Here is a 17,855-nt window from a genome sequence, read left to right on the forward strand (position 1 = left end):
TTTCTATCCTGTTCCATTGATCTATCTTTCTGTTTTTGTGCCAGTACCATACCGTCTTGATAACTGTAGCTTTGTAGTATAGTCTGAAGTCTGGGAGCCTGATTCCTCCAGTTCCTTCTTTCGTTCTCAAGATTGCTTTGGCTATTCGGGGTCTTTTGTGTTTCCATACAAATTGCAAAATTTTTTGTTCTAGTTCTGTGAAAAATGCCAGTGGTAGTTTGATAGGGATTGCATTGAATCTATAGATTGCTTTCGGTAGTAGAGTCATTTTCACAATGTTGATTCTTCCAATCCAAGAACATGGTATATCTCTCCATCTATTTGTATCATCTTTAATTTCTTTCATCAGTGTCTTATAATTTTCTGCATACAGATCTTTTGTCTCCTTAGGTAGGTTTATTCCTAGATATTTTATTCTTTTTGTTGCAATGGTAAATGGGAGTGTTTTCTTGATTTCACTTTCAGATTTTTCATCATTAGTATATAGGAATGCCAGAGATTTCTGTGCATTAATTTTGTATCCTGCCACTTTACCAAATTCATTGATTAGCTCTAGTAGTTTTCTGGTAGCATCTTTAGGGTTCTCTATGTATAGTATCATGTCATCTGCAAACAGTGACAGCTTTACTTCTTCTTTTCCGATTTGGATTCCTTTTATTTCCTTTTCTTCTCTGATTGCTGTGGCTAAAACTTCCAAAACTATGTTGAATAAGAGTGGTGAGAGTGGGCAACCTTGTCTTGTTCCTGATCTTAGTGGAAATGCTTTCAGTTTTTCACCATTGAGGATGATGTTTGCTGTGGGCTTGTCATATATGGCCTTTATTATGTTGAGGAAAGTTCCCTCTATGCCTACTTTCTGCAGGGTTTTTATCATAAATGGGTGTTGAATTTTGTCAAAAGCTTTCTCTGCATCTATTGAGATGATCATATGGTTTTTCTCCTTCAGTTTGTTAATATGGTTTATCACATTGATAGATTTGCGTATATTGAAGAATCCTTGCATTCCTGGAATAAACCCCACTTGATCATGGTGTATGATCCTTTTAATGTGCTGTTGGATTCTATTTGCTAGTATTTTGTTGAGGATTTTTGCATCTATGTTCATCAGAAGCTCAATTTTATTATTTCACTCCCAAGGGGAAAGTCACTGAGGCAGACTTTCTCAACAGGGGTTCTTCATCTGAACACAGAATACAGAAAATTATTTGAGAGATTATTTCTCCATTCTCCCAAGGATGGCAAATAATTACTACCATTCTAGATGCAATGAGAAGTTAATTCATTACATGCAATGGATGCCTAATAACCATTAGGGCTTATTTCACTCCCAGAATTCCAGGGGGCTTGAATCCCATGAAGTAAACTATATATATATACATATATACATATATATATATATATAGTTTATACATATATATGTATACATGTGTGTAGGTATGTACATGTATATATTATATTTACTAATTGGTAAAAGAAAATACATGTGTCACAAAAACTAGAATATAGTATCTAGTTATAATGTGGCTAATTATACTAATTATAATTATAATGTGGCTTAAAAAATATGGACTCTAGAGCCAAAAGGATTAGCTGTTTTTAAGGATTCATTAATTAAGCTGTCATATTTTGGTGACTCAGCTTCCCTCCTTGGAGAGATAAGAGACTGTGAGCTCTTTGAGAGAAGGAACAACATTTGTCTTGGCTTCACTTTTTATTAAAATTTGAACTCCTAATAATTAACATAGTGCATGGTACACACTCCGTTTCATTAATGGATAGATGGATAAGTTGTAATACTTCCTGGATTATATTCTAATGGTCTTGCATTTCATATATGAAATGTGAATTCTTGCCCATTCATTTAACAAGCACCTACTATGTGCTTGGAGCCTAGACAGGTTATGCATTATGCATCATTTCTTTAGGATTAACCTACCACTTCACATCCATTAGGATGACATTAACAACAACAACAAAAAAAAACAGAAATAACAAGTGTTGGCAAGGGTATAGAAAAATTGGAACCCTTGTGCACTGCTGGTGGGAATGTAAAATGCTGCAATCACTATGGAAAATTTGGGGATTCCTCAAAATATTATAAATATAACTATCATTTGATCCAATAATTCCACTTCTTTTTTTTTTTTTTGGTACGCGGGCCTCTCACTGCTGTGCCCTCTCCCGTTGCGGAGTACAGGCTCGGGACGCACAGGCTCAGCGGCCATGGCTCACGGGCCCAGCTGCTCCGCAGCATGTGGGATCGTCCCGGACCGGGGCACGAACCCGTGTCCCCTGCATCGGCAGGCAGACTCTCAACCACTGCGCCACCAGGGAAGCCCTCCACTCCTTGGTATATACTCCAAAAAACTGAAAGCAGGGACTTGAACAGATATTTATACACCTATGTCTATAAAAGCATTATTCACAATAGCCAAGAGATGGAAGCAACCCAAGTATCCATTGACAGAGGAATGGCAAAACAAAATGTGATATATACATACAATAGAATATTACTCAGCCGCAATAAGGAAGGAAATTCTGACACATGCTACAATATGGATGAACCTTGAAGACATTGTGGGAAGCAAAATAAGTTGGTCACAAAAGCACAAATACTGTATGATTCCACCCATGAGGTATCTAGAATAGTCAAATTTATAAAGACATAAAGTAGAATGGTGGTGACCAGGGGCTGGGGGTGGTGGGAGTGGGGAGTTATTGTTTAATGGGTATAGCGTTTCAGTTTTGGAAGAATAAAAAGTTATAGAGGGAATTCCCTGCCGGTCCCGTGCTTAGGACTCGGCGCTTTCACTGACAAGGGCCCGGCCAGGTTCAATCCCTGGACAAGGAACCGAGATCCCACAAGCTGCTTAGCGAGGTTAAAACAAAAAAAAAAAGTTCTAGAGATGGATGTTGGTGATGAATGCACAACATTGTGAATGTATTTCATGTCACTCAACTGTACACTTACTTAAAAATGGTTAAAATAGTAAAGTTTATATTATATGTATTTTACCACATTTTTTAAAAGATTAATACAGTTGTCCTTATTGATCCTGTCCCTGGACCTTGACATCTATCTTACTTTAGCATCTGTGGCTCTTGTTCATCTTTCACAGAGAATAACAGTAAACCCACCTTACCTGAGCACTGGGACTCTATAAGCAACTGGGAAAAATTTTGGATCACTTCAACCTGGAATGAAGGCCTCGTTATCATCATGTCAAGTTTCTAAGTAATATAGCCAAAGATGAGGCTTCTGGGAATGGGAACTAATTGGATTTGCACTGCTTGAAGTTAGAGTCAGGAAGGGGACACAGTGGAGAATGGTAATCTCAATTGTATTTAAAGGCAATGTCCACAGATGGCTTCTGTAGTAGCCCGATGTGCTCTGTCCCCACTTCAGTTATTCTGCAGTTTAGTCTCCAAAGAAATCCGAAAGAAGTAGAATTGAATTTGTAGGGAGACAGGGAGGGAAATAAGACATGTAACATGCACCATATACTGCCACTGGTGCTTGACATATTTCATTTGATTCTTTTTTTTTTTTTTTTTTTTTTTTTGCGGTACGCGGGCCTCTCACCGTTGTGGCGTCTCCCGTTGTGGAGCACAGGCTCCGGACGCGCAGGCTCAGCAGCCATGGCTCACGGGCCCAGCCGCTCCGCGGCATGTGGGATCTTCCCGGACCGGGGCACGAACCCGTGTCCCCTGCATCGGCAGGCGGACTCTCAACCACTGCGCCACCAGGGAAGCCCCATTTGATTCTTATAACAAACATATTATTATACTCATTTCATAGATGGCCAAATTAAGGCTCAAAGCAATTAGTATTTCCCAAAGTCATTTGCCTGCAAGTCCTAGGACTAGGATTCAAACTTGATTATTTTCTAATTCTTATAGCCCAGGATCATTTTATTGTTCTGTCTCACAATTGCCTATAGAGTCAATTTCTGCCATTGGCTCCTACTTGGAAAGCACTATGTTACCCTGAAATAAAAAAACCTATACCCAGGGGCTTCCCTGGTGGCCATGGCCGCTGAGTCTGTGCGTCCGGAGCCTGTGCTCCGCAACGGGAAAGGCCACAACAGTGAGAGGCCCGCGTACCGCAAAAAAATAAAATCTATTCCCAAACTTTTATGCTGGCAGGCAAATAAGGCTCCTGGCAGCAAGTTCATTCTTTGATGAACTTAAGAATTGATTCCCAGGGCTTCCCTCGTGGCGCAGTGGTTGAGAGTCCACCTGCCGATGCAGGGGACACGGGTTCGTGCCCCGGTCCGGGAGGATCCCACATGCTGAGGAGCGGCTAGGCCCGTGAGCCATGGCCGCTGAGCCTGCGCATCCGGAGACTGTGCTCCGCAACAGGAGAGGCCACAGCAGTGAGAGGCCCGCGTACAGAAAAAAAAAAAAAAAAGAATTGATTCCCAGCTAGAATAATTAGAGGCAACAGAAGAAAGTGCTTCTTACCCCTGCATTCAGTACCTCCCTTGGCTCAAGAGGAAAACAGCCACCAACTCATATTGATGAAAGAAATTAAACCTGATGCCTGAAAATCACTAAGTTTAAATTCAGGCTTGGATATTGTACTCCCCTATAAGCATTCTAGGCACTTAATTATATTTAAATTGCATTTTCAGGAGTATTTCTTATGGGATTGATTTTACTTTATTGGCTAAGAATAAGCAAAGCAATAAACAAATAGGATAACTATATACTCTGTTTTTATTACTCATTTAAGTAATTGAATATCTTCCAACAAGTGACCTGATCCTCTTCCAGACAACAGCAGACTTGTCTATCAAAATACTGCATTAAATACATCAAATTCTTATAAATGAAATCTTACTACACAGCAATTGATTTTATGACTTCCAAGTTAGAAATCTACACAAATTAACTCTTAACTGCATGAAAACTTTCCAAAGGATTTTCATGACCTTCTATGGCTTGTCCTAAAATGAAATCCACTTTTGTCATAGAAGCACTTCAGAGTCTCCTGCATTGTTAATATATCTTCCAACACATTGGATTGCGGTGGGGGAAATCAATAATTCATTATTCCACAAACCCCACCAATGAAATGTGATGAAACCCGATGGGGTTGGGAAGGCAGGGGAGCTGCTAGTTACTCAATGGAGGAAATTATCTCATCTCCATCTGAGCTTCAGTTTTCTCATCTATGAAAGATGGAATTGAGTAAAATCATCTCTAATTTATTCCAGTCTTTGAGCTTCTATGATTTAGTTATTCAGCAATGTGATAAACCAAAATACAAAATAGTTCCTACCTAAGTTTTAATAACTAATGGCATGATGAGATAAAACTCTTAACAGAGGGTTTGCAGGGTAAATAATAATGATAAAAACTACATGTCATAACTACTTTTCTAAGTTATTACAGTATAACTAATATGCCTATAATATAATTAAATTCTTTGAACAAAATAAAAATAATATTCCAGGCTTTCACATCAATAATCTTGATATGAACGATCTTAACACCTTAACTTTTGGCTCGTTTGTGACTTGTTTTAATTTCTTGGGCAAAATAATTTAATAAATGGCACCAAAAGATAAAAAGTTAATTTGAAGATTTTCTTATATTTTTAATACTTTTAGGTTCTTAACTCTAAAAATTGAAGTTCTTTTTAAAGTAAACCACACTGTTGTGGTTTTATTTTATACTTTTGGATCAAAAGGGATGAGTTCAAGTTATCCAAAAAAAAAAAATCTAGTTTTGAGGTAACAGATGGTAAGTTTAAAAAGAATGCACTCTTTTCCAAGTGTTCTATAATAAGCATGTATCAAATTTATAATAAAACAAAAACAAAAGAATAACATACCATGAAAATAAAATTCACATTCTTCTTTATATCAGGATAAAACTTTTCTATTTCTCTCTTTCCTTTTGGCCCTTCATTTCTCTACATTTGTAAAATAGTAGGAAATCAACTAAGCAGGGAAGGTAGAAAACTATATGATGTATAGCATCTATACGTTTCTAACATTTCTTGTCGCAAACCAAATATTTTTTTCTGCTGCAGTTAGCATAAAGTATAAATTTTTGTGTGACCCAAAGTAAATACCAAGTGCCTAAGATTGACCATCCACCTAGTAGCCAATCTATGGTCATCAACAACACTGAACAATGTAGACTATCATCTATTTTTCATGCTAAAAGGATTCAAATTCCAGTGCAATAAACCTGTATATAAGAATGTTTTCAAGGGCTTCCCTCGTGGCGCAGTGGTTAAGAATCCGCCTGCCAATGCAGGGGACATGGGTTCAAGCCCCGATCCGGGAAGATCCCACGTGCCACGGAGCAACTAAGCACATGCACCGCAACTACTGAGCCTGCACTCTAGAGCCCGCGAGCCACAACTACTGAGCCCAGGAGCCACAACTACTGAAGCCTGCACGCCTAGAGGCCATGCTCCGCAACAAGAGAAGCCACCACAAGGAAAAGTAGCCCCCGCTCACCGCAACTAGAGAAAGCCTGCGCACAGCAACGAAAACCCAACAGAGCCAAAAATAAATAAATAAATAAATAATGTTTTCAAGTCATTCAAATGTTGATTGTTATTAGGTCCAATTCCGATATCCTAACAGAAGCAAAATTTACCTCACTGCCTACTGAGAAAGGAACTCTGTCAGGACGTGCTGAAGAATAAAATGAAATGAGGTTTATGTTCTCAGAAAGTACTTATCAACATCCAATAATTACACAACATATTTATAATGTTATTATGAATTTGTCCTTTAAAGAACCAGCTACATGACAAATACATATGTATTCCCTTTATTTCTGTTATTTATGAAGATTAAGATATTTGGAAATTCTATCTAGGTAGATTCTAATGCTTTCAATTCTCATAGCTAACCAAGTACAGGCAGCTCTAGAGGTAAGAGGTTTTCTTTACTTCCACTTTGATTTTCCAACACCTATAATTTTGGTTCCTAACAAGTTTCCAGAATAAAATCAAACTTTTTTTTTTCAAATGTGTGCTCCAATATATGCCTATCTTCAAAAATCTACAGCGTGACCTTGTTCCTTCAGATTTAAGAAAACTGAGATCATCTGGCCAAGCCTCTCCTAGTCTGAGGATGCCCTCTAAAACTTTCCGGACAGATGGCAACCAGTTTCTATTTAAACACTTCAAACACAGTGTTCTCCTGTTTTGTTTGTGTCCCCACAAAATTCCTATGCCAAAGCCCTAAGGCTGAGATGGAGCTGCTAAGGAAGCAATTAAAATCAAATGATGTCATAGGGGCCCTGATCTGACAGGAATTAGTGTCCTCATTAGAAGAGACACCAGAGCACTCACTCATTCTCTCTCTCCCTCCCCCTCCACATATGTACTGAGGAAAGACCATGTGAGGACATAACGAAAAGGCAGCCATCTGCAAGCCAGGAAAAGAGCTCTCCCTAGAAACTCAATCAGCCAGAACCTTGACCTTGGAGTTCTAGCCTCCAGAACTGTGAGAAAATAAATTTCTCTTGCTTAAGCCACCTAGGCTATGGAATTTTGTTTTAGCAGCAGACTAATACACCTTGCTTCACAAGGTGGCCAATTCCACTCTCAAACAACTCCAAGTGTTGCAAAGTTCTTATTTTAAGCAGAAACCTGCTTTCTGCAGCTTCCACCCGATAATCCAAGGTCTGCCTTCTGAAGCTACAGGAAATAAATTTAACCCCTGTTCTCGATTTAAAAAAAGATTACGTGAAGAGTCCCCAATATTTTAACAACTCTTCTCTATCCTTCAGCCTCTTACTTAAACATACTCTAATTTACCAAGACTCTCTTTAAAATGTGGCAGCTTGGGGATTCCTTGGTGGCGCAGTTGTTGAGAGTCCACCTGCCGATGAGGGGACACGGGTTCGTGCCCCGGTCCGGGAAGATCCCACATGCGGCAGAGCGGCTGGGCCCGTGAGCCATGGTCGCTGAGCCTGCGCGTCCGGAGCCTGTGCTCTGCAACGGGAGAGGCCACAACAGTGAGAGGCCCGCGTACCGCAAAAAAAAAAAAAAAAAAAAAAAAAAGTGGCAGCTAGAAAGACTCCTTAAGTACTCCATAAATATGAATAATAAGAGGCACGATACTTTGCTAAATTAGTCTTAAATTTTCCTGAGGAAAAGCTACTCTCTAAAAACCCCTCAAAACCCTTAAGAGGGGATTTCCCTGGTGGCCCAGTGGGTAAGACTCTGCGCTCCCAATGCAGGGGGCCCGGGTTTGATCCCTGTTCAGGGAACTAGATCCTGCATGCGTGCCGCAACTAAGAAATCCGCATGCCGCAACAAAGATGCCACATGCCGCAACGAAGATACCACGTGCTGCAACTAAGACCCAGTGCTGCCTACATAAATAAATAAATAAATAAATAAATAAAATATTAAAAAAAAAAACCCTTAAGAGGAAGGGAACTTCAGTCGATGAGACCACCTATCTATGACGAAAAACCTTCTGTAAGGTCCTCTTTGTTGGAAATCTAGTCAGCTGGCTCAGAAATCAACAAGATAGACTTCAAGATCAACTGGTTGGAGACCTGATACTTCATGAAAATAAATGAGTACATCATTGAGGACAGATTATTTCTATTTACCTCAAGGTCATTGTGGACAAAGAATCCATTCATTCCTTCTCACCAGTAAAATTCATTTATTTTTTATCACCTTTCTTATGTCCAAAATGTCTACATTAGTCTTCTCTTATTTATTCTCTTTTTTTCCATAGGGAAAAACTAGTTAGTCCAATGCACATGTAAACTACTATATTAGAAGAGCAAATAAGCCTAGTCCTTTGGTGCCTGGGGAACTCCTCAGTGAATCCCTTGCTGTCACCATCTTGGGTAACTCTCTGGTGCTGCTTCCAAGGACCAAAGAGAGGGAGATTTTTTTTTTTTTTTTTTTTTTTTGGCTGCGTTGGGTCTTCGTTGCTGCGTGCAGGCTTTCTCTAGTTGCAGTGAGTGGGGGGTTACTCTTCGTTGTGGTGCACGGGCTTCTCATTGTGGTGGCTCCTCTTGTTTTGGAGCACAGGCTCTAAGCACGCAGGCTTCAGTAGTTGTGGCTTGCAGGCTCTAGAGCACAGGCTCAGTAGTTGTGGCACACGGGCTTAGTTGCTCCATGGCATGTGGGATCTTCCCAGACCAGGGCTCGAACCCATGTCCCCTGCATTGGTAGGCGGGTTCTTAACCACTGCGCCACCAGGGAAGTGCCGAGAGGGAGACTTTTGCCTTCAAGTCCTGCACCTTTTGGTTCATGTCCTCTCGCATCCCTTTTTTCTTTTTCTCTAGCTTATTCCAACTGCTGTGCTTTTCTTGTAAATATGTCATATCTGAATTGTCAAAAAATTACTTTGAATACTAACTGCTGTGGTCCACAACACAGAGATCAAAAGCACAGATTTACTAATGCCATTTGCAGCAATGTGGTTGGACCTAGAGATTATCACACTAAGTGATGTAAGTCAGACAGAGAAAGACGAATACCATATGATATCACTTATAAGTGGAATCTAAAAAACAGTACAAATGAACTTATTTACAAAACAAAAACAGACTCACAGACAGAAAACAAACTTATGGTTACCAAAGGGGAAGGAGGGAAGGGATAAATTGGGAGTATGGGATTAGTAGATACAAACTACCATATAAAATAAACAACAAGAATTTGCTGTAGAGCACAGGGAATCGTATTCCATATCTTATAATAAACTATAATGTAAAAAATAAAAAAGAATATAAATATATACATATATATGTATAACCAAACTGCTTTGCTGTACACTTGAAACTAACACAATATTGTAAAGCAACTATACTTTAATTAAAAAATAAATAAAAGAGCACAGATTTACTAGAGTATAAAGGAGATAGGGGACGTAAACCACATACACCAGAGTAAATCATTGGCACGATCTAAAGAATTCAGTAATCTTTGTTGTCCGTGTTAGTGCATGTTGCTTCTCCCTGCACCTCCAAGCCCAGAATAAATTCAACTCCAAATTTAATAAATATTTTTATTTTTGCATTCTTACAGACTGTTGAAAAAGTCATTCCTCTCTAGGCCCTTCACTTCCTTGGTCTCAAATCATCACTGTGCTCTGTGATGATCCGCTAAAAACTCAAAGATGGAAGATATCAGTAGACTGCAATATTTGGGGCAGGCTTTGCCTACCTAATCATTAATATTTCAGCTTGGTAAAATCAGAATATGTGTAAATTCATAGGGAACGCCCTATGGATAAGAGAGTAAGTGTCAACAAAGGCAGAGAGGTAGAAACACCTTAGACACGTCTTGGACATAGCAGTCCCAGGGTCACACAGAAAATCTCATTCTTCTCACTGAAACTGCCTACCCATGACAGTGGTGCTACTTTTTCTTTACTCAGAAATGGCCACTGAGTAAACCAGAGTGGGCCTGACCCAAGGGCAGCAACTCCACAGTCTTGACTCATGGGGTGGCCCAATTCAAAGGACTCTTCCTACTGGAGCAGTGGAAATTAGTCCAATCCGACTATCTCCCTCCAGAATTTTTTTGTGTGTGTGTGGTACGTGGGCTTCTCACCGTTGTGGCCTCTCCCGTTGCAGAGCACAGGCTCTGGACGCGCAGGCTCAGCAGCCATGGCTCACGGGCCCAGGCGCTCCACGGCATGTGGGATCTTCCCGGACCGGGGCACGAACCCGTGTTCCCTGCATCCGCAGGCGGACTCTCAACCACTGCGCCACCAGGGAAGCCCTCCCTCCAGAATTTATACTGGAGAATGCAGAGAAGATTGAACAGGGGGGAGAAAAATAGAGAGCAATCACCCGGAAAGACATCAGAAAACAAAGTCTAGGTCCTTGGTATTTACAATAAACCCCTTTTATCTTACGATTACCTGAATGAATCTCCTCCTTACAACAACAAAAAGCCTAGTGCAATATATTTTAGGAACAGGCAATACACAGGTCTACCCTGATGAAGGGTTTATCCAGGGGACAGCAAAAGGTAAATTCAGGACAGTAGATTAAGGTCTTCACTTGTGAAGAACTTTGAATACTAGCTATATTTTTCTTTCTTTTTTATGTAATCTTACTTTCACTTTGCCATTGCACATTCGGCAAAACTTTAAAAAAAAAACAGAAGAGTGCCTACCAGTCGAGACTGAAATAAATTAATTTGCAAGAGATATATGTGACTTGAGGAGTCAGTCACCTCAAGCCGGGCGAGCACTGTGGGCCGAGCAGGGGCAGCGGGGCAGTGGGAGTGCAGACTGAACAAACGCAGACCACCGGGGCACTACTCACTCCTCCTGCTCTGATCTGCTCTTGTACTAGGGGTCTGATCAGGCCTGTGTCTGCCTCCTTCCTGAGGAGGCCAGAGGTCCCATCTGAACAGCCTTCCTACAGCAGAGTCCCACTCCCCGTGGCCAGGCGGGAGTTCCGGATCAGTGTTGTCTCCCGGGACCCTGACACAGAGGCCAAGGTTATCGGCGCTGGAGCCGCCGCAGTTGGTGTGTCTGGTTCAGGGGCCGGCATTGGCACAGTGTTTGGCAGCTAGATCATTGGCTATGCCAGGAACCCATCTCTGAAGCAGCAGCTCTTCTCCTACGCCATTCTGGGCTTTGCCCTGTCTGAGTCTATGGGGCTCTTCTGTTTGATGGTCACCTTCCTCATCCTCTTTGCCATGTGAGGCTCCATGAAGGTCACCTACCCACACCTGATGCTTCGACTCCAGGCCATGCCCAGTGCTAGAGTGTGCTAAGAGAGAGATGTGACTTGAATAGCATAAATAACAATGTTTGATTTTATATCTATTTGTCACAGATAACCAAAGGTATTTAAAAATCTAGTAGTGTGTTGACATAATAAGATGCTCTCTAAATCTTTTTTTCACACACAAAAAAGATGTACATCTCCCACTAAGATCAGGTATATGGAAAGGACATTCCCCTCTCACCACTTCTTTGCAGCATTATAATGGAAGTCCTTGTTAATGCAGTAAGGCAAGAAAAGGAAATAGAAGGTACACAGGCAGATTGGGAAGGAAGACATAAAACTGTCTTTGTTTGCAGATGACATGATCATCTATGTGAAAAACCAAAAGGATCAAACAAACTCCTAAAGCTAATAAGTAATTATAGCAAGGTTGCAGGATACAAAGTTAATACATAAAAGTCAATTGTTTTCTACGTACTAACAATGAACAAGTGGAATTTGAAATTCAAAACACAATAACATTTGCATTGTTATTGCAAACAATAACAATCCTGCATTGGCAATGGAATGTCAAAAAAAAATACTTAGGTATAATTCTAACAAAATAAGATCTATAAGAGCAAACCTCTGATTAATGAAATAAAAGAACTAAATCAATGGGGAGATACTGCATCTTCATGGATAGGGAGACTCAATATTGTCAAGATGTCAGTTCTTCCCAACTTGATCAACTGATTCAATGCAATCCCAGTCAAGATCCTAGCAAGTTATTTTATGGATACAGACAAGCTGATTCTAAAGTTTGAGGACTTCCTTGGCGGTCCAGTGGTTAAGACTTCACCTTCCAATGCAGAGGGTGTCGGTTTGATTCCTGTTCGAGGAGCTAAGATCCCACATGCCTTGCAACAAAAGAAACTAAAAATATAGAAAACAAACGCAATATGGTAACAAAGTCAATAAAGACTTTAAAAATGGTCCACATCAAAAAAATCTTTTAAAAAAATAATAAATAAAGTTTGTACACAGAGGCAAAAGACCCAGAGTAGCCAACACAATATTGAAGTAGAATAACAAAGTTGGAGGACTGATGCTACTCAACTTCAAGACTTACTATAAAATGGCAGTGATCAAGACAGTATGGTATTGGTGAAAGAACAGATAAATAGATCAATGGAACAGAACAGAGGTCACAGAAATAAACTCGCATAAATATAGTCAACTGATCTTTGACAAAGGAGCAAAGGCAATACAATGGAACAAAGGTAGTCTCTTCAACAAATGGTGCTGCAATAACTGGACATCCATGTGCAAAAAAACGAATCTAGACATAGACCTTACACCTTCACAAAAGTTAACTAAAAATGGATCATAGGCCTAAATGTAAAATGCAAGAACTATAAAGCTCCAAGAAGATAAACTCCCAGATAACCTTGGGAACAACACCACCAAAGGCATGATCCATGAAAGAAATAATTGATAAGCTAGACTTCATTAAAATTAAAGCATCTGCTCTGCAAAAGACAATGTCAAGAGAATTAGAAGACAAGCCACAGACTGGAAAAAAATATTTGTAAAAGACACATCTGAAAAAGGATTGTTATCCAAAATATACAAAGAACTTTTAAAACTCAATAATAAGAAAACAACCATATTAAAAAATAGGCCAAAGGCCTTAACAGACATCTCACCAAAGAAGATATACAGATGGCAAATAAGCATGTGAAAAGATGCTCTACAACATACGTCACCAAGGGAATGCAAATTAAAACAATGGGATACCACAACACACCTATCAGATTGGCCAACATCAAACACTGGCAAGGATGTATAGTAACAGCAACTCTCATTCATTTCTGACAGAAATGCAAAATGGTACAGCCACTTTGGAAGACAGTTTGGCAACTGTATTAAAAAATTAAACATATTCTTATCTTACAATCCAGTAATCGTGCTCCTTTGTATTTACCCAAAGGAGTTGAAAACATGTCCACACAAAAACGTGCATACAGATGTTTATAGAACCTTTATTCATAATTGCCAAAACTTAGAAGCAACCAATATGTCCTTCAGTTGAGGAATGGATAAACTCTGGTACATCCAGACAATGGAATGTTACTTAGCACTAAAAAGAAATGAGTTATCAAGCTATGAAAAGACATGGAGGAAACTTAAATGCATATTTCTAAGTAAAAGAAGCCAATCTGAGAAAGCTACATGTTGTATGATTCCAACTATATGATATTCTGGAAAAGGCAGAAATATGGAAACAATGAAAAGATCAACAGTTGCTAGAAATGGGGGTGGGGGTGAAGAGACAGAGCATAGAAGGGTTTTAGAACAGTGAAAATACTCTGTATGATATTATAATGACATATTATTATATGTCATTATGCATTTGTACAAACTCATAGAATTAGAACATATAACACAGTGAACCCTAAAGTAAGCTATGGACTTTAGGTAATAACGATGTGTCAATGGAAATTCATCCTTGGTAACAAATGTACCAATCTGGTGAGTGATGTTAATTATGGGGGAGGTGGGAATTCTCTGGTTGGCCAGTGGTTAGGACTCGGTGCTCTCACTGCCGAGGGCCCAGATTCAATCCCTGGTCGGGGAACTAAGATCCCACAAGACACACGGTGTAGTCAAAAAAAAAAAAAAAAAAATTATGGGGGAGGCTATGCACATGTTGAGGCAAAGGGTATATGGAAAACCTCTGTACCTTCCTATCAATTTTGTTGTGAATCCAAAACTGCTCTAAAAAATAAACCTTTAAAAAAAAGATGTACATCTACATCCAAATCTCATATTGCCATATTTTCTTACACACAGTGAAGAATGGATTTTGCAAGCCAAAATATTTTGGTCAACATTGTAAAAAATTTATAGGTTATCTCAAAATAAGATTGATTTTTCTTGTAGTTGAATTTAAATATTAAAGGCTTTATGGTTCCAATTGGTAATGCATAATAACTGGGTCTGCTTTATAACGATTTTTTAAAGCAAAGCATAAATAGCAAGAAAGTTTAAAGGAGTAAGATGCTAAAATGTTCTTTCCTGTGTCTAGTAGTATGCTTTAAAAATTTTTTTAACCATAATTCTTTAATTGAAATATCTTCTTTGACTCTGTCTGAAGTGAAGGCAGCTGAAACCTTTAATATTCAGAGGAAAAAAAAAGCAAGTATCCAGTTTTCCAAGATAATCTCAACTAAGAATCTACCTACAGTGCAGGAACATTGACTACTAAGTATTGCTAACGTGGGAAAAAGAGAAAAGCTTACAGTTAAAAAACAACACCGACTGGTAATGATTTATTTTCCAAAGTCATTCCAGCACCTCTTACCTCTTTCTACAAATGTGTGTACCAAGAGCACAAGGGCCACGGCAGCCTGGCAAAGAAGATTCACCTTGGTATGCTCAGTGTTCATTATTGAAGCTCAGGCTTCCCTGTGTCTTTTCAGGTTTTATGTAAGAAAGGGTCACTAATTCCAAGGGCCTCAAAAGGTCACCAGAAAGGCTAAAGATATATTAGGTATCAAGGAGAGGTAGCAAAATAATCGTGAGAGAGTGGGCAGTAAAAATGGATAAATACTCCCACCAACGATCCAGATGTACAAACTCTTCCATCATTTACATCCACAGCCCACCATAGACTCTTTCTTTCTTCTTTCTTTATGGCTGCACTGGGTCTTCGTTGCTGCGCAATGGCTTTCTCTAGTTGCGGTGAGCAGCGGGCTACTCTTTGTTGCAGTGCGCGGGCTCCTCATTGCAGTGGCGTCTCTTGTTGCGGAGTACGGGTTCTAGGCATACCGGCTTCAGTAGTTGGGGCACACAGGCTCAGTAGTTGTGGCTCGCGGGCTCTAGAGCGCAGGCTCAGTAGTTGTGGCGCACGGGCTTAGTTGCCCCACAACATGCGGGATCTTCCCAGAACAGGGCTCGAACCCGAGTCCCCTGCATTGGCAAGCAGATTCTTTAACCACTGCGCCACCAGAAAAGTCCCCCACAACCCATAGACTCTTGAAGATGGAGTTCTCTCAAGAGCAAGCAGCTGTTTCACCAAAGCTACACTGGGGTTATTTCTATAAGATAATATATTATTTTGTGAAGACTCCCTCTCTCCTATTTCTGGTTCTTTCCCTCTTTTTTATGTTATTGGCCACAGTATCAAACTGAGTAAAATTTTCCAGCTCAACCACATTATCTGCTTTGTCTATCCACACACTCTTAAAGTTGCTCTTAAGGGGGGCTATATTTTTCTGTGAGAACAGATGAAATACAGCCTGTCATGACAATCAGTGTGAACCATCTGGAATATTTTCAGGAAAGACCAAATAAAATCCAATCAAATACGTTTGAGAAGCAACAGAAGTTTAAGGTGGTGTTTTTATCCACTAACTGTAAAATTTATAAATTGCCATTGTTGATAGGTGTTTATCCTTTGAACACACTCATACGACTATGCCCTATATATTTGTAGGAGAGTGCTTGTCATAACAAAAGGCTAGAAACAGCCTAAATGTCTATCAGTAGGGAGCTGGTTAAATAATTAGTCTACCCAATACAATGAATGGATACTATGCAGCTAATGAAAAGGAATGAGGTAGCCCAATATTTGTGAGATAGAAAGCCCACCAAAGAATAATAAGTGACACTGAAAACAAGTTAAAATGAAAAGTTTAGCTTTAGTCCATGTATTTTGTTTTTGTTTTTATTTTTTGCGGTACAGGGGCCTCTCACTGTTGTGGCCTCTCCCGTTGCGGAGCACAGGCTCCGGACGCGCAGGCTCAGCGGCCATGACTCACGGGCCCAGTCGCTCAGGCGGCATGTGGGATCTTCCCGGACCGGGGCATGAACCCGTGTCCCCTGCATCGGCAGGCGGACTCTCAACCACTGCGCCACCAGGGAAGCCCAAGTTCATGTATTTTCAATTGTGTACTATGCCAGAGTATGAGTATACCACAATATATTTATAAAACATATCAACATAAATGTATCTCATAAACATAAATTGAGGGCAAAATGCAAATTGCTAAAATACTAACAATATTATATCATTTATATGACATTTTAAAACATGAGAAACAATTCTACCTACTGTTAGGGACACATATATATGAATTAAGAGTACAAAGAAATGCATGGGGATTAGGAGGGACAATATAATTGGGAAAAGGTATTGGGTTAAACCACATGATAGTGCCAATGTTCCACCATTTTTGACCTACAAAAACAACAATGTCATATATCGTTCAACCTCACCTGTAAGTGGTCTTTGACTATGTTAAGTAGGTTTTACTTTTTAAGCTAAGAGGAAGATACACATGGGTTCATAGGAACCCATGTGGATCCACCATTATTTAGCTCTATGACCCAAGACAAGTTATTTAACCTAATTTCTTTATCTGTAAAATGGGGATAATAATGAAACATATCTCACAGGGGTACCATGAAAATCAAATAAGTGAATATATATTAAGCACTTAAACAGTACCTGGCACATGGGTAAGCACTATTTGATTCAGCTACTATTATATTCTATAGCCTTTTGTACAGCTGTAATATTTCATGAAAATATTTTTCACTTATTTTTTTCACTTATTATTATGGAAAACTGTAAATATAAACAAAAACAAGGAGACTAGTATAATAAGCCCAAATGTGCCAATCACTTTGCTTTAATAATTAGCAAAGCATGGCCAATGTTTCACTTCTACCCCCATTCCCAGAAACGCACATTAGATTATTTTGAAGGGAATCCTAGATTTCATCCATAGATACATTTTTATGTCTTTAAAACATAAGGATTTCTAGAAACATAACCAAAAATACCATTACATTTTAAGAATTAACGATTCCTTAATATTATCAAATATCTAGTTGCTGCTTCAATTTCCTTGCTTGTCTCATAAATACTTAAGTAAATTTTGTTTTGCAGTATTTATAAGTACACAGCTTGCTGAATTTTTACAAAGTGAACATTCCCATGTAACCAGCCAGCACTTGGAAGAAGAAATAGAATGTTGAGTTTTCCATCTTTTTGTGTGTTTTTTACAAATGTTTTCAAATCAGGATCCAAATAGGGTTATATCTTACAAATGGTTGACAGTCTCTTTCACAGTAATTTTTCATTTTTAAATTAACATTACAGTGATGAATGATAT

The 17,855-nt window shown here is 39.3% G+C and overlaps 1 protein-coding gene and 1 pseudogene across 1 annotated transcript in view; one reads left to right on the top strand and one right to left on the bottom strand.

The window, feature by feature from the left end:
* Positions 1 to 11,732, top strand: part of LOC101317957 (ATP synthase F(0) complex subunit C1, mitochondrial pseudogene) — a 68,706-nt pseudogene extending 56,974 nt beyond the window's left edge.
* ANK2 (ankyrin 2) overlaps positions 1 to 17,855 on the bottom strand; it is a 689,834-nt gene that overhangs the window by 597,078 nt on the left and 74,901 nt on the right. The gene's annotated exons all lie outside the window — the stretch shown is intronic.

Source organism: Tursiops truncatus, chromosome 5, assembly GCF_011762595.2.
Source record: "Tursiops truncatus isolate mTurTru1 chromosome 5, mTurTru1.mat.Y, whole genome shotgun sequence".
In the NCBI taxonomy this organism is placed as follows: domain Eukaryota; kingdom Metazoa; phylum Chordata; class Mammalia; order Artiodactyla; family Delphinidae; genus Tursiops; species Tursiops truncatus.